This window comes from Cibotium barometz, chromosome 4, assembly GCF_041138505.1.
Source record: "Cibotium barometz isolate CiBa-2024 chromosome 4, ASM4113850v1, whole genome shotgun sequence".
Taxonomy (NCBI): Eukaryota; Viridiplantae; Streptophyta; class Polypodiopsida; order Cyatheales; family Cibotiaceae; genus Cibotium; species Cibotium barometz.
This window is the reverse complement of record NC_141049.1, coordinates 63,826,539-63,842,650: the sequence shown is the minus strand read 5'-3', so window position 1 is coordinate 63,842,650 and position 16,112 is coordinate 63,826,539.

Sequence of the window (16,112 nt, the reverse complement as noted above, 5' to 3'; positions counted from 1 at the left end):
AATTTTGCCCATGCCAAAACTTCATTGATTTTCCCTTTCTTACGACCTCCGAAACTAAATTCGAGCACATAGCCCTTGGTGAATGTGACGCTGACCTCCTAGTTTGTTGGCTTCTTTTGGTATACCTTCTAGTGGAAGAAGAATGCAAGATCTGAATACATATCTGGGCAAATACTGTTGCACGTAATGTGGTACTCCAAGGGGGATCCCTGGGATGGTTGAACAAAGATAGCCACTCCTCCTCTGCCATATTAGAGTCCTTTGAGCCTTTAACAACAAGCGTCCTATGTGCATTGAATTGCTTGGCTGTCATGCAAAACACTTCTTGGTGTGGATAGTTCACCTCAGGGGCCCTCCACCACGCCGCACATGAAGACAAAGCAAGGTTATGTTGATTATACATTACAAAATATAGCCTCTACATTGTAGATTGCATTGTCTACCAACAAAACACGTGTGTCTGTGTGTGTGTGTGTGTGTTTTGTTGATAGAGAGAGAGAGAGAGAGAGAGAGAGAGAAGCAAAAAAATCATATAGGGAAAAATTTGAAAACATTAGAGTGAGTAAATTTGGGCAAAAGTTGGATGAAGTAGCATGTAGACCTCCATTGCATTGTTTGTTAACCAAAACACCCAAATGAAGACACACACACATACACATAGACACACTCCTATGCATACACATGAATGAGTTAGTGAGTGAGTGAGAGAGAGAGAGAGAGAGAGAGAGAGAGAGAAGCACAAAAATCATATAGGGAAAAATTTGAAAACATAAGAGAGTAAATTTGGGCAAAAGTTGGATGAAGTAGCATGTAGACCTCCATTGCATGGTTTGTTAACCAAAACACCCAAATGAAGACACACACACATACACATAGAAACACTCGTATGCATACACATGAATGAGTTAGTGAGTGAGTGAGTGAGTGTGTGTGAGAGAGAGAGAGAGAGGGGGGGAGGGAGTGGGAGTGGGAGTGGGAGTGGGAGAGAGACAAAGGGATAGAGTGTTACATGTTGAAGTCTGTGAACGGGATACCTTTTTTGAATTTCTAGAAGATGCCATTTTTGAAGCTATTTTTCCTGAAGACCTTACAGAAGGTGGGGTAGTTGAAGGTTTTCCTTTCTGTCTATGAGCTAGACATGGAGTTGGGGGCTTTGCACTTGCTATAGCAGCTCCTTGGAGATGCAGCTTCTGAGGAGGTGGCGACGATGACAACAAGCTCTTACATGAGGGAGAGGAAGACTCAAACTACACTCTCTTGCATTGAGTCCCCCTCTATGACCCCTCACCTCCCCTTGCAAAGGACAATCCCACACCAGCATGCTTCACTTCTTTATCATGACCCCACTACATTCCGTTTGCTTAATGGCCCACAACATGCTTCAGTTTTGAACTTCACTCCACATGTAACTACCACTCGTGGAAGGATAATCTTTTACCACTTGGCCTTGTTAGAGTGATCATGCCACCACTTGTAGCAGTGAGCCCAATGTTTCCAACTCCTCTAACAATATAACTTGAGTTTTTTGCACATGTAACTATGCCCCCCTCATGAGGATCTTTTGTGATGTGATGTGCATGCTAGCACCACTATCAAAGTACCATACATTAGGGGGAAATTTGGGCTCCAAATGGGCCCTTTAAGGGCTTTGTCTCTCATCCTAGAATCCTAATAAAGTGTAAAAATAATATTAATATATTGGGTTTCTCCCAATATTAATATATTGGGTTTCTCTCTTTTCTTTTTGAATCTAAATTCTCCTTACTCCATATTTTCTAAAGAGATTCAATCATTATTTTTCCCAATGTTCTTAAATTCTACGTAACTTCAACCATTGCGAGTGAAAATTCATAAATGTAAAGAGCTAGTACTCTATAAAGCAAGAAAACAAGTACGAGGATATTTCTAACATATGTAACTATGCAACTATATTTTTGACATAAGTAAAACATGGAATTAGAAGATGTTGATTGGAAATAGTGGCATTTTTTAAAAGAACATGAATATATCTTGAAGTGAACTCAGTATTTTGAAAAGTTCTTTTTTTTCAGTGCAATTAAACATGCTTAAGTTCTATTCTAGTGCATTTTCATGAAGTTATGGTGGTTTTGATTGGGCGAGTTTTCCAAATTCAATAGCCACTCTTCTCCTTTCGAATTTCCCTCCATTCAAATCTTCAATCCCTCAAGGAAGCCTCTAAGATTTCACCTGAATCTCCTCTTTCCTCACGCAGACTATTTATGCATGGACAACAATGAAGAGAGATTTGGCTTTTTGGTGTCATTTTTTCCTTCATTGATTTTCTATAATCGATTCTTTTGCTACCAAGAAGAGTTATTGCATCAAGTAGGGCATCAAGAAATATTGGAGGCATGTCATTAATTTTTCTGTTATTTTAAATGCAAGTGTCTGAAATTAATGATATTATTTTACTGTACTGTAAATTTTGGCAAAGAAAGGAGTTAGTTGCAATTTCAATATTGTTTTGTGGTTTGTAAAACATCAAAGATAATTCTAAGAAGCGATGTATACATGTGGGCCTGGATGATGAGTATGCTCCTCTCTACTATAAGAGAATAGAGGCTTCTAAGGTCAACCCTTATGTAATGCAACAAGCTACGGAATTAGGGAGAAAACATGTTGATATATGGGTTGAAGGATCAATTTACCCACTTGATCCTTTGACCCAACAACCACTTAAAATTTCAGGCCTAACTTCTTTGATCAAATATGTTTGTGTGATTACACAACAAGGGTTGCTAGTCAAGTGCAAAGTGTTTGGATATCATCACAAAAGATGCAGATGATGAAGGAAGCTCAAATCAAACAGTTAAATGCTTGACTGTCTAACAAGGAGAATGAATACAATGAGTTGGTAGAAGTTGTTCATGCTCAGCATTTGTAGAACCATGAATTGGAACAAAAAGCAAAGGATCTAAAGGCCAAGAACAACAAATTAGAAGGGGTATTAGAGAAGACAGTCAAACATGGGCCCACCTCTAATTTGGATGCACGTGAATGAGTAAGAGAACAAAGACCACTTATTGCATTGTTAAAAAATAGTGGAAACTACAAACCTCGTATACATGTCGAGGACTAATAAGCTGAAGAATCTTAAACAAGACAGTGGAGCACTCTCAAAAGTCTTCTCAAGATAGATGGTGAAGTCTATACTTTCTCATTTAAAGTTCAAAACAATTATTAATGATCTCGTGCATGCATGATTGCAAGATGTGAAGAATGCATTTACTACAACTAAAGCTCAAGGTATTTGTGAAAAAGTTGGATCTATAGACAAATGGATGCAGGTTTTAAGCCTGTGTTGCAAAACAAAAGGGTAACTCTTCTACCATGCCCTTTTAGTGCTAGAAAATCAAGGCAACAATTGAATAACAATATCCTTGAACTCATTGGTGAGCCTAAACACATAGTTCACTCACATGTATTCAAGCATTGTGCTAAAGAAGTGACCTTCAATCTAAATCCAAACAACAATTATGTCTTGGATGTGTGTAAATTACAAGATGCAATGGTGAAGTTCTATGATATGTTTGTTCAAGAATGTGGTGGTACATTGAAATTTGTACTAAAACTTGATGAAAGTGAAATTATGAAGAATTGAAAGATAGAAAGAGTAAGTTTGAGATTGATGAAACAGGGCATTGGATCCTTCCATAAAGCTAGGTGATCTCCTCAGTACTTCAATGTTCAATATGGTCTACCCAAGGCATGGAGCACTCACATTGGCAAGCTCATTATGGGTTTTAGGAGGCCACCTTGCATGGTGGTGGAATCCATGAAGTCAATGCATTGAGGCAATTACTTATGTGGTGGTATAGGAGGATTGCAGTTAGGATAGAGGAGAAAGAAGCCAAAGTCAACAGAACACATTGAATTCGCGAGGCTTAATGCTTTGGATATTGAAAATTTAATTCTTTAATAAACTTCACAACAATTATGAATTAGTGGCTTGAATAAAATTGTGGACTATTGAGCCTTTGCTGAATATCTTGAAATTTCTCTTCAGTGGTGGGAAGGTTGGCTTCATAGTGAAGAGCATCCTTGTATATCATTGATAATATCTGAGCACGAGTATGGTAGTCAACAAGATGACATTAAAATAGGTGTTTAACATGTGTACATACATACACAATACATACACATTGCACATACATTGCCTTCCTTTCCCGCACCTTCTGCCTTCTATATCCCTAACACAACCCCCTAGTTACCGTAATTAAACTAAAATGCAAGGTTGCTTAGCCACCCTCCACACCCAACCACTTTTGAGACCATATTTAAAGCAACCATATGTTGATTATTTTACCACATGATAGCTGCACTACCGAGGTTGAATACAAACCTCATGTAGACCTATGGTCTTGAGTTCACCATGCAAGCAATGAGGAATAAAAGGTACGAGCAACATAGGTGTATCCTACAGGAACTACATAGGGTGCTTAGGCACATGCAAAGTGCCATTTCAATGCTACCATTCCAATCATTGTTAGATCCATTTATGATATTATTGAATCAAAATCAATACAACGTGAGAAGGGAACCCCTAACAACTGCATGTCAACCTCCTCGCATTGTAGTGATTTTACCCCAAAAACAATCTTATATCACGCAAATTAGTACAAATTGAAAGGGGGGAGGAGGGGGGTCATGTGCTCAATGCATTACAACACGAGGCCTAGACTTAAAAACCCTATAACATGTAAAAGCATATGAGAAGAAACATACAAGAAAGAGATCCCTTACCTTGTGAGGATTGTATATGTTAAAAACCTACAAAATCAAACCAAAATAGCCCTAAAACTTACAAACCCTAGCAAAAGTATGAAAGAAGAAACATACAAGAAAGAGATCTCTTGTGAGGCTTGTATGTGTTGAAAACCTACAAAATTAAACCAAGTCAAGAAAAAAAAAGTATTTAAAAATTTGAAGATCTCTTACCCTATGAAGCTTTAATGGAGAGCTCTTGATTAGGGGAAAAGAAGAAGGGAAAATACTCGTAATGGTTAAGCTTCAATAAGAAGGGAAAAAGAAGAAAAGAAAAACTTAAAAGAGAGGAAAGAGAAAGGAAATATACACAAGAAAGCTTTCATGGAAAGCTTGTTTGAATAGGAGATAAATGAAAAGAGTAGACATACCTTACTTGAGCTTGAGGAGGATAGGGTAGGAGAGGTAGAAGTGATAGATAAGGCATAAACTACAAAAACACTTAGAGTACAAGTTTATTGTATTCAAAATATAAAACTATGCGGCGGCAAAAGAAGCAACAAAAAGTGGGATATTTTTACAATATAACAGCATTTTTTCGCTGTTATAGACAGTGACATTTTGTTGTAAGAAGTACTGTTGAGTAGCGTAAAAGCGCTACTGAGCAGCGATAAATAAATCGTTGCTTAGCATCGCGAAAAACCCCAATATTTTCCTTTCGAAAATGTTGTTGTGCTCCTGATGTGTTGTAGCGGTAGCTTCCAATGTATGCCAATAGTTTCCAATGCATGTCGGTAGCAACCTAGGCATGTCAGTAGCTTCCAATGCATGCCGGTAGCTTCCAATGCATGCCGGTAGCTACCTAAGCATGTTGATAGCTTCGAATGCATGTCGTAGCAACGTAGGCATGTTGGTAGCTTCCAATGCATGCCGGTAGCTACCTAGGCATGTTGATAGCTTCCAATGCATGTCGGTAGTAAACCTAGGCATGTCGGTAGCTTCCAATGCGTGCCGATAGCTACCTAGGCATGCCGATAGCTTCCAATGCATGCCGAAAGTTACCTAGGCATGCTGGTAGCTTCCAATGCATGCCGGTAGTTACCTAGGCATGTCGGTAGCTTACCAATGTATACCAGTAGCTACCTAGGCATGCTAGTAACCTTATGCATTAGCTATATACATAAGGCTATATGAATAATGCTATATGCATAAGCCTCATGTATTGGAGTATGCATAAGAGTTTTAAGTATTTATGTTTTTTCTTAGATAGATGGTAAATAACTTGTGGCACGATGTTACAAGTGAAGGAGTCAATATCCCAACAATATTTGTAAGTATATATTAGTTTCCAACTGTACCTTATCTTTTACTTAAAGAAGGTTATCTTAAATAACAACATAATTCTAATGTTCATTTGTTTGTATATCTATAGCGCTTGAAGCAGTGGACCACCCCCTATGCAAGATGAAGATGATTTTGCATTACAATGGAGTTTGAAAGATCTATTTGAAAGGGTGCAAGATGAAGGATATATTGTTATTAATGGAGGACATGCTTGGCAAGTATGGCAAGTAAGTACATTCCTAAATCCTAAACCTCTTTGTTTTTAGTTTTATTACATTTTAGGATAATGTTACTAGAAATGGTTGTGCAAATGTCCAAGCAAGAAGCAATGGAAATGTAAGAAGCGAAGGGGGTGGAGCTGCAAGGAAAGATAATAATCTCAATGCATGGGATGTAGACCCCCTCAATGTAGCCCCTAGCTCCATAGATTTTGATTACACCTTCTCTTGTATATGCTTTTTTGGAATCATACACTTTTGTAATTCTGCCAAGTATTGTAATTGAATTTCAACATTCCTAAAACCATGAATCCACTACCATAAAACCATGAATCATACCCACGTTGTTAGCTGCGAAAAATGACGTGAAAAAAAGTAGCGGGCCTGTGTATCAGCACGTGTATAATCGCGGCCACAAACATGCGTGCAAAAGCGTGTGTATGATGCCTGTCAGATGCATTGATACACGGGATTATACACACATTTTACCAGTTTTTTTACTTCGATACACGCGTGTTTAACAGATTTTCCGCGCATATAAACATGACTTTGGTAGACTTTATGCGCAGATACACACGAATAGAGAGCAAAAATAAAAAATCCAAAGAGTGGTATTTGGTGCCTGAAATCTATTCCAGCATTCCAGCACCCAATAGCACTCTCTGGATTTTTTTTTGGTTCATTGCACCATCCACGAAGAATATTTTGTGCATTGCCAATACACGATTCAAGAACGACATTATCAATACACGATTCAAGAAAGACATGAATGTAATACTATCAAAATTTTATGTGTGCTGAAATAAGCCCATGGCTTTCATTATGTAAAAACATATATTCAAGGGAGTCCATATGTTGAAGTAGCCCATGGCTTCAATATAAACAAATATATACAAAATCAAATTGGTTTATCTAAAAAAGCCCATGGCTTCAATTACAAAAATATATATACAACCACATCCTCAATATGGATGTGATACTATAAGTCTGAGTACTACTCAGACTCAGATGATGACGAGCTGCTCCCTCCAAGATCAGATGAGCTCACATCTGTATACATGTCCGAAGAGTAGTGCTCACCCTGTCGTTCACGTCCAAGAGGAGCAAGAGCAGTGGTGGCGGGTGGATCATCAGAGGAGCATTAGCAGGTACAGCAACAACTTGTGCGTGTTCAAGTAATATATCATATATAAGTATATATATATATGTAATTCAAAATTTAATAAACCAAAATCATTCGTTTAGAGTTTTCAAGTACCTGTCGACCAAACGGTCTCATGGTGGCCATCTCAAATTGCGCGTCTATAATACGTCCCTCGGTTCTAAAGAGAGGGCCCACATGTCACGTCTGCTATGCCGACGCGCGAGCATACGCAGTCTCGTGGGCTGTGGGCTTCCTCCCCACCATAACCCGGCGCTGTAACATAATCAACACAATTTGTAAGATTAAAACAATCAGCACATCAATGAATCAGTGCATCAATGAATTAAGTAAAAAATCAAATAAGGTGGCAAGATACTTATGAACTCTGCCTCCCACGACTCGACGCCTCCAGATCCAAAATGCGAAGATCCAATGGTCTCCATCTGGATCCGTCGTGCCTCCACATGCTGCCTACTCTTCACGCCACCCTTTGCTCGTTTCTTTGCCTCCTTCCACTTGCATTTGTGGGTAGTGGCAGGTTTCTCAGCATGATAGCCACCCGCAGCTTGATTTACCCCATCAACATACGCGAGTTTCTTAAGGTGAGATCTTTTGTTACTTAGGATTTTTTGTTACTTAGGATCTCCCTTATTCGCGTCCTTCCCCATACATCCGAGAATGTCGCATGTGGGGGATTGGGGTACCGACTATGTACAGCATCTATCACCTCCCCAACTAATCAACTATTTTGATTTTTAAATTTAATAAAACAATTTCTATACAAGTTTGATACTACCCCACGCATGTATTCCATTACCTCTTTCCCCCTCGCATCCATCACTATCCCGCCCCTATCCGTCACATCATAGTATATCTCTCCCTCTACCTCTCTCACCACCTCCTCATCCTTACTGTCTCCTCCAACTCTTCTCCCTCTATCTCCTCTCTCATCGTGTGCCCTACCACCTCCCCCACCAAAGCATCCACCGCATCCTCCCCATCCTCCACTCCCACTCTCCCTACTACGGCGTCTGCTCTCCCTATTATGGCAACTGCTCTCCTCTCTGGAGTCACCACTGGGGGATTGTGTACATGACTGTGGACGTGACACTGAGCGTGACGGTGGTTGTGAGGGAGTACGTGATGGTGGCCGTGAGCCTTGACGTGACGGTGCCTGGGAGGGGGTGCGTGAGTGTGTCTGGGAAGGGGTATGTCTCCTCGCCGGACTCGCAGCAGGCGGCACAGAAGGTTGTGGAGTGACATGGGCACTCGGGAGAGGGGTGACTATACCAAGGAATCTAGGAGGAGGATGGGCATACATATACTCTGTAAGCTCAACTGGGCCAGGGTGGCACCCAAAATGATTTAGCATCTCCATCATCCAAGTGCCGAACGCAAATGGATCGAATGAAGAACCTGGATCCATGAAGAATCTGCAAAAAGAATCCATTTGTATGCATTATGTATCATGAAGTGTATCATGCATCATGCATCATGAAGTGTATCGCGTGTAAAATCCCATCCAAGATCGCATGTATCTCCGTGTGAAAAAAACTATCTAGCAGAGTACACGTAGGCATACACACGTGAAAAAACTATCTAGCAGAGTACACATAGGCATACACGCGATTCTGCGAAAAAAGTACCAAAAAAAGGCCGCCTACCGACCAACGTCATTTTCGCATAAAGAAAAGGACCCTTGCATAAAGAAAAGGGACACTTGCAGGAAAGAGAAGAAAGAACAGAGACACTTGCATAAAGAAAAGGGACATTTTCATAAAGAAAAGGAAGGGAAGAGACATGACCAAACTGACTCACCTCTTGACAAGTGAGTCTCCTTTTTGGCTTTTGTGTGCACCCGTGTGTATGCTCCTTTCACCCTCCTACAAGCTCCTTGCACTTGTGATGCTTTGGTGGCGACGAAGAAGATGAAATTGAAGAAAGCGATAGGGTTTTGGAGTAGGCAGCGGCTTTTGTTTTAAGTATGACATTGACTGCTGCGTGTATGATCGCGTGTATGGTAACATTGCAATGAAAATACACACATTTTGACACAGGGTAAACACATAGATACACGTGGTTATACACACGATACAGAGACTTTTTATACTTTGATTAAAAATTGATTATGATTATGTATTTGCTCTTTTGTACACAGAATGTCATCAATCTCCTCAAGCAGTTCTGGTGAAGATGAGACAATGAGTCACCCCGTAATCGCGATGTGGTTGGGACAAAGGATCAAGTGTATGTGTAATCGATGTCAAGGATGCATTGTACGAGCGCGTCGAATTACCTTGAATCACATCTCCATGTATGGAGAATGAAATCAAACAGGTTTAGAGGTGAGTAGATGTAAATTGATAGTATCCAAATGACTCATGGTGTCCAAGTTCCTCGCATTAAACACATGTTCAAGTGCAAATCCATATCAGAGCTCATGTCATGGCATTCCTCACATCGATCGGCGGATGATGGCATGTGGAGAATTCCCGCAGACACTCCTGCTTTTGGAAGCATATTGAAGATAAGTGGCCTAGCTTCAAAACAGAGCCTAGAAACTTGAGACTTGGCCTAGGTATGGATGGAGTGAATCCATTTGGTTTCAAAAGCACCGCATACAGCGTGTGGCCAGTTGTGTTAGTGAATTACAACCTTCCACCATCAATGGCGATCAAGAAGAGACATCTTATGTTATCCCTTCTAATTCCAAGGAAACATAAAGTAAAGCACATGGATGTTTATCTTGAACCGTTGATTTTGATGAGTTGGAGGAACTATGGAGAGGTGTTGCGGTGGTGGACGTTAGTAGGCCTCCCTCCTCTCGACACTTCGACTTGAAAGCAGTGTTGATGTGGACAATGCATGACTTTCCAGGATACAGTGACGATTGTTCTTGTAAGAATTCAAATAACTCCCTACTCTAATACTATTGGTTATATTAATTACAACTATTGACTTTATTATTCTAACTTTTATTTATATTTTAACAGGTTTGAAAACATCGAGTAAACATGTCCTGTTTGTGGCCCTTTGTTTTAGTACATGAGTATGTTGATGGTTTGTGTAAGACCATATTCGATAATCATCATCGATTTCTCCCGTCAAATCATCCTAAATATGTTGCTAGTAAGAGTAACATTCATCCACAAACACTTCATGGAAGCGCATTTGGGAGTCTACAAATGTTATTTCTCCAGATGGCATGAACAGATACATTAATGTTTTTAATCTTCTTTTGTGTAGTCTCTAATTGGATTAAAGATCACATAGAGCAATCATGTCATGGCATCTCTTGTGTAGGTACTCCATTTTTTTCCGGCTACCATATTGGACCCATCTCAAGATCAACCATCTTCTTGATCCCATGCACATCTTCAAGAATGTGGCATCTAGTATTTGGGAACATGTTATTGGTAAATGAGACAATGTCAGCATACGGCACGACTTGCGGGTCGTAGGACGGATGCGTCAAGGTCGGCACGTTCGTCTTCCACGTGCACCATGGATTATATCAAGCAGGAGGAGAAGCAGGTAAAGCAGGCCATCACTACTTTGCGTATTCCCACTGGATGCATGAGATCATTGAAGGGAGCCTTTACAACCACTAAGAAAAGAGGTGTTGAGCAACTATACGGGTTGAAGTCCCACGATTGGCACAAGATGCTCCAAGTAAGTGTTTTCCAAGTCTTGTACATTGAAATTAAATTTTGTAATGCCTCAAACCATATATACATGTGCTCTTATGTGCGCAATTCATACTACCTATACTAGCATCGACCATTGTGCAAACAAGAGTTTGAAAAAATGTATTTATAAGATGGGCGAGCTTGTGAGGTATGTAAAACCCATGTCAGATCACCCTTCATTATACCTTGCACTTTGATTTGATAGTTTTTCAAAATGAACATGCATGAGGCCAGGTATAATGTACTATTCATTTGTTTTTCAGATATGTTAGTTCCAAAGCAATTGATCCAGCCACGTTGGATGATGCAAGCGTTATGGCAGTGGAGGTGGTTTGTTTGGTAGAGGAAACTTTTTCGCGAACCATTCTCACAAGCCAACTACATCTCATTGTGCATTTGGTGGTTTGGACGAAATTTCTTTATACGGCACTGTGCATACACGTTGGGGATGTTCTTCCTAGAGCGCTTCATGAAGGCCTTAAAAGACTTAGTGAGGCAAAGTGCAAGGCCCGAAGGAAGCATGGCTGAGGGTTGGTTGATACAAGAGTCTCTTGTATATATTTCAGAATTTCTTAGTCAAGTGGACAACTCTTTGCCGCGACTATGGAGCAATGAAGAGGACTTGAGGATGACCTCCATTGTGCCTTCAAGGAAAAGGACAGAGTAAAGTAATTGAAAGAGCATTGATTGATGATCTCAATTTCACTTGCATTCTTAATAGTGATGTGATGAGCAGATGGGTTACAAGATATGAGGATGCAAAGACAAGAAGGCAAGCAGAAAGAGCTCTCTTTCGGAGGCAACATGGCTCTCGTAAGGCGTACCCTAAGCATCTAGCAACACTTCCGAATGATATCCATGTTGATTGGTTGCATGAGGAAATGGAGAGAGCAGAGAGAGACGAGGGGCTGCATATCACGGTGGAAGAATGGGAGTATGCACGAAGATGCATGTTAAAGGTACATAGAACTAATGTTTTGCATTAGTTTGTAAGTGATTTGCTTTTAATATTTATTCACATTGCTCACACAAATATTGCTTCTATTTTGGTCCAGTGCACTATGTTTAATGCTATATGGTGTGAAGGAAAGCATTTTTAAACATAAAGAATTGATGATAAGAGGAATACACAAGATTGCGGTGTCATTAGGAGCCAATGGAAAAATGGATGATTATTGTGGCACAATCCAAGACATATTTAGGCTTGACTTTCGTCGCTTCTTTGTGTATGTTTTGGATGTCAAATGGCAAATGAACGTGGTGGAAAAAGGGCCTAATGCAACAATAAAATGCAATGCAAGCTGCTATGTAACTATTGACTCTACAAAGTTTTAGCAAACAAAGAAAGATAGGCTCGTATTGCCACAACAATGTGAGCAGGTATGCGTTTTTTTACTAATGTGTTTCATGTACATATATATCTAAGTTCACGTACTCCTTGCTAATACATTGCAGTATGTTTATTTGAGTAGGTTTTCTATCTCCCAATGGTGCATGACACTAAATGGTGGTATGTCATCCCTGTTGCACCATGTTCCAAAGTGATGTACAATACATTCACTGATATGGAGCATATGGAGGATGTAGCAGGCCGCAATGAAGATGATGTCGAACATGCCAATGAAGATATTGTGATCAATGATCAAGAAATGAGAGATGATCATGATAATGAGGATGAGCGTGCCATTTCTCATGATCATGAGGATGACCCTACCATTGATGATGATGGTGATGTTGATGAGGATGATCAGGGCATCGGTACCATTATCAATGGATAGAATATCGATAGTGGAATAAATTTAATCATAGCCTTACAAATTGATCAAATGGATATTGATGTTGATCGTTTGGCAAGGATGGATCTTATTGAAGATGAGATCGAATCCTAACCAATCCATCATTGTATCGTTCTAAATTGATGACAATTCTATTGTATATGTTGTCTTTTAATTATCATCTCATGATTTGTTATTGAATATACATTATTGTAAATGCATGTAGTGGGATTGTGTAATGATATATATTGTAATGTACTATGAGATGGTTTATATTTTTTTAAAGGTATGGATTTTTTCTTAAATAATATTTGCTCTCGTGTGTAATAAAGCGTGTATATCTGCATCTAAAACACAGTGTTTACGCGTGTATACACGCTCTGTTACACACGTTTATGAACTCAATATACACGCGAATTTAGATGCCCATATACACGCGACCGATATTACTCATATACATGCGCGACCATACATGCGCTCGTAACTTATCGCGTGTATCAAATGCGTGTATGGAAGCATTGTCTTGTAGTGAACGCAGTTGCCTTTTTTTGCATTTGTCAAGTTTTACATTACACTTGTCTATGACGATGAGTAGGACATAAAGTTGTGTTACTTTTAATGTGTCTACATTAGAAAAAAAAGAGCTAGGGTAGACTAGGGAGTCTTGTGCAGACTCCCCAGTCTGCCCCAGCTTTTTTTACTATGCAGTACATTCGCTGCTCAACAACGTAAATAGCAATGATATTTTACTGCTACTACACATAGCGCTAGCAGCAAACACATTGCAACGAAAATAGATGCTTTTTTAGCAGCAGTGAAATGGAACCGACATCTCTGTACCCTTCTAGTTATAAAAGCGCTGCTATTTTTGCTACTAAACCCTTATTCTCTTGTAGTGTTATGTCCGTGTGCATATAAACATGCTGCACAAGGACCTCGATTGTACCATGTGGTTGCCTGCAAAACTCCACGATCCTACCTTTCCAATTCTTTCTTTTAGGATCACCAATGTCTTTTTGTTTTACCTTGAATGCTCCTCAGAGTGTTGGTTGGGTCTCTGGGTCTCATCATGATTCAGCTTGACTTCCTGAACCGCTAAGAAATCTAGTTACCATCAGCATTCTTCCTATTGAAAAGCTCCACACTTTCAATGCTACAGATGTGTTTTCTCCTAGAGCTCATCTACAAAGGGAAAACATAACATTATTACCATTTTGTTGGACTCAATAATACAAAAAAAAAATACAACTTTAAATAAACATTGTGAACCTTGCACTCTGTTTTCCTTGGTCGAGCTGACAAATAACCTTGTAAGTTTTCACAAATGACATCATGGTCAGGAAGGTTAACAAACATAACAAACAAACTAAAATCACAAAGAAATCATGATTAGAAAACATAGCTTAACAAAGTTTACCAAACTATTAAGATGAAATAAAAAAGAGGTTGAGAGAAGAAGAAGAAGAGATAAAACAGATATGGCGGAAATAAGTGACGTTGTAAGAGAGGCAGAAAATGAAGAGAACTAAGTTTAAATTATGGAGAAAGTCTTCAATTAGACTAGCTTTCGATAAGTCTGACCTCTTTTCCTAATATTCTTTCTGACAATGTTTTGGTAGGTGGTATTTAGGCCTGACATTCTTCTATTTTTGAGTTTTATGCCAACATATTTTATTCCTCTTTTTTAGCTCAAAATTGTGGAGACCACTCTGACAAAAAAGATTCATGTTACATGGATCTAGAATACAAGCACTTTCATTGGTTGGCCTTATATTATTTTAATGGGCTCTAAAAGGCCCATTTGGAGCTCGAATTTCCCTTAATGCCATGCATACATCATCATGTAAGGAAGGATCATAGTTGCAATGTACCTAGAATACCCATTCATGTTGAGCATAGCTAGCTGAATCCTTTTTGTTAGCACTAGGTGGTGCTAATGCATTAGCCCACAAACATGCCAGAGTCTTTCTTCTACTTCTCTTTTACAATCCTTTTCCTACACTCATTTATGTAGTGCCCTAGTTCCTGACAGTATGAGCATTTACCCTTCCTTCTTGGGCTTCTCATTGTCACCCTTGTCTACATCCGTTAGCCTTGTAGCCATTGGCACTGGATATCGTTGAGATACTCATCCATAGAGTCAACCTTATCCAAACACATGTTTAGCTACTTTTTTCAGGTAGGGCACACAAGCCTCGTTGCGCATCTAATATAGTGCTGCAAGGGTATCTAATTTTATGCTAACATAGCACTGACACATGAATGGATATGTGGTATAATTCTCCTCTTCATAGATAGAGCAATGAGGGAATGTGCATGTGTATCTCTAGAATCCCATCGTGTTTGATCTGTAGTGGTGGGAGGTATAGGTGCTAGAATGATTGAAGCGATTGTAACACCTCCTATAAAAGTAGCAGGAGTAGACTGCTACACTATAGATATTGGACATTCTTCATCTCCTGTAACTATTTCCTAGAGCCCTTTGGCAACCAGTAAGTGCCTCATCATATAAATCCATAATGGGTAGTTAGACCCATTAACTTTCGAAGCTTGTCTTTTGTAGGCAAGCATTCCAAACACATCATTACTAACCATACCATCTGTAAGTGTACTCTCTATACCCAATTGGATGCAAGTGATGCACTCAAAAATACTACAAGTATGTATGCTATTGATTGCAATGTTAAACACTACAAGTAGCTCTATGAAGACTTGCAAAATTATTGAAAAGAGTAAGGATAGAGATTGTTTTTTGTAATTTCTACAAGCTTGGTTCTTAACATATTTCGATGTAGGTACCACCGATGAGTAGCTTGAAGACTCCCACACGGACAAGCTGAAAATTTGCATTGGTGTTTTAGAGGCCCAAACGAACTTGATTTTGACGATTTTTGGCTTGGGAGACTTGGCAAGGGACAATGAACACAATGGTGGAAATAAATTTGGAAAAATATGTTTTCAATGTTGGAGTTGCAATGATGGTGCCATGGGTGGGTGGGTGGCAATGGGATGAACTACCACAAATTGGGCGACATAGGGCATGAATACCCAAACTGAAAATTAAAAAGGGAGATGATTAATTGAAATCCTGACAAGTTTGTATATGTACACGGCTTCCTAGAGCGGCGGGCTATGGAAGATGGCCAGGTTGACTTGGGTATTTTTCATGCTTCCCCTACCTCCAATGGAGCTTTACCTCTATGCACATGAAGGTCTA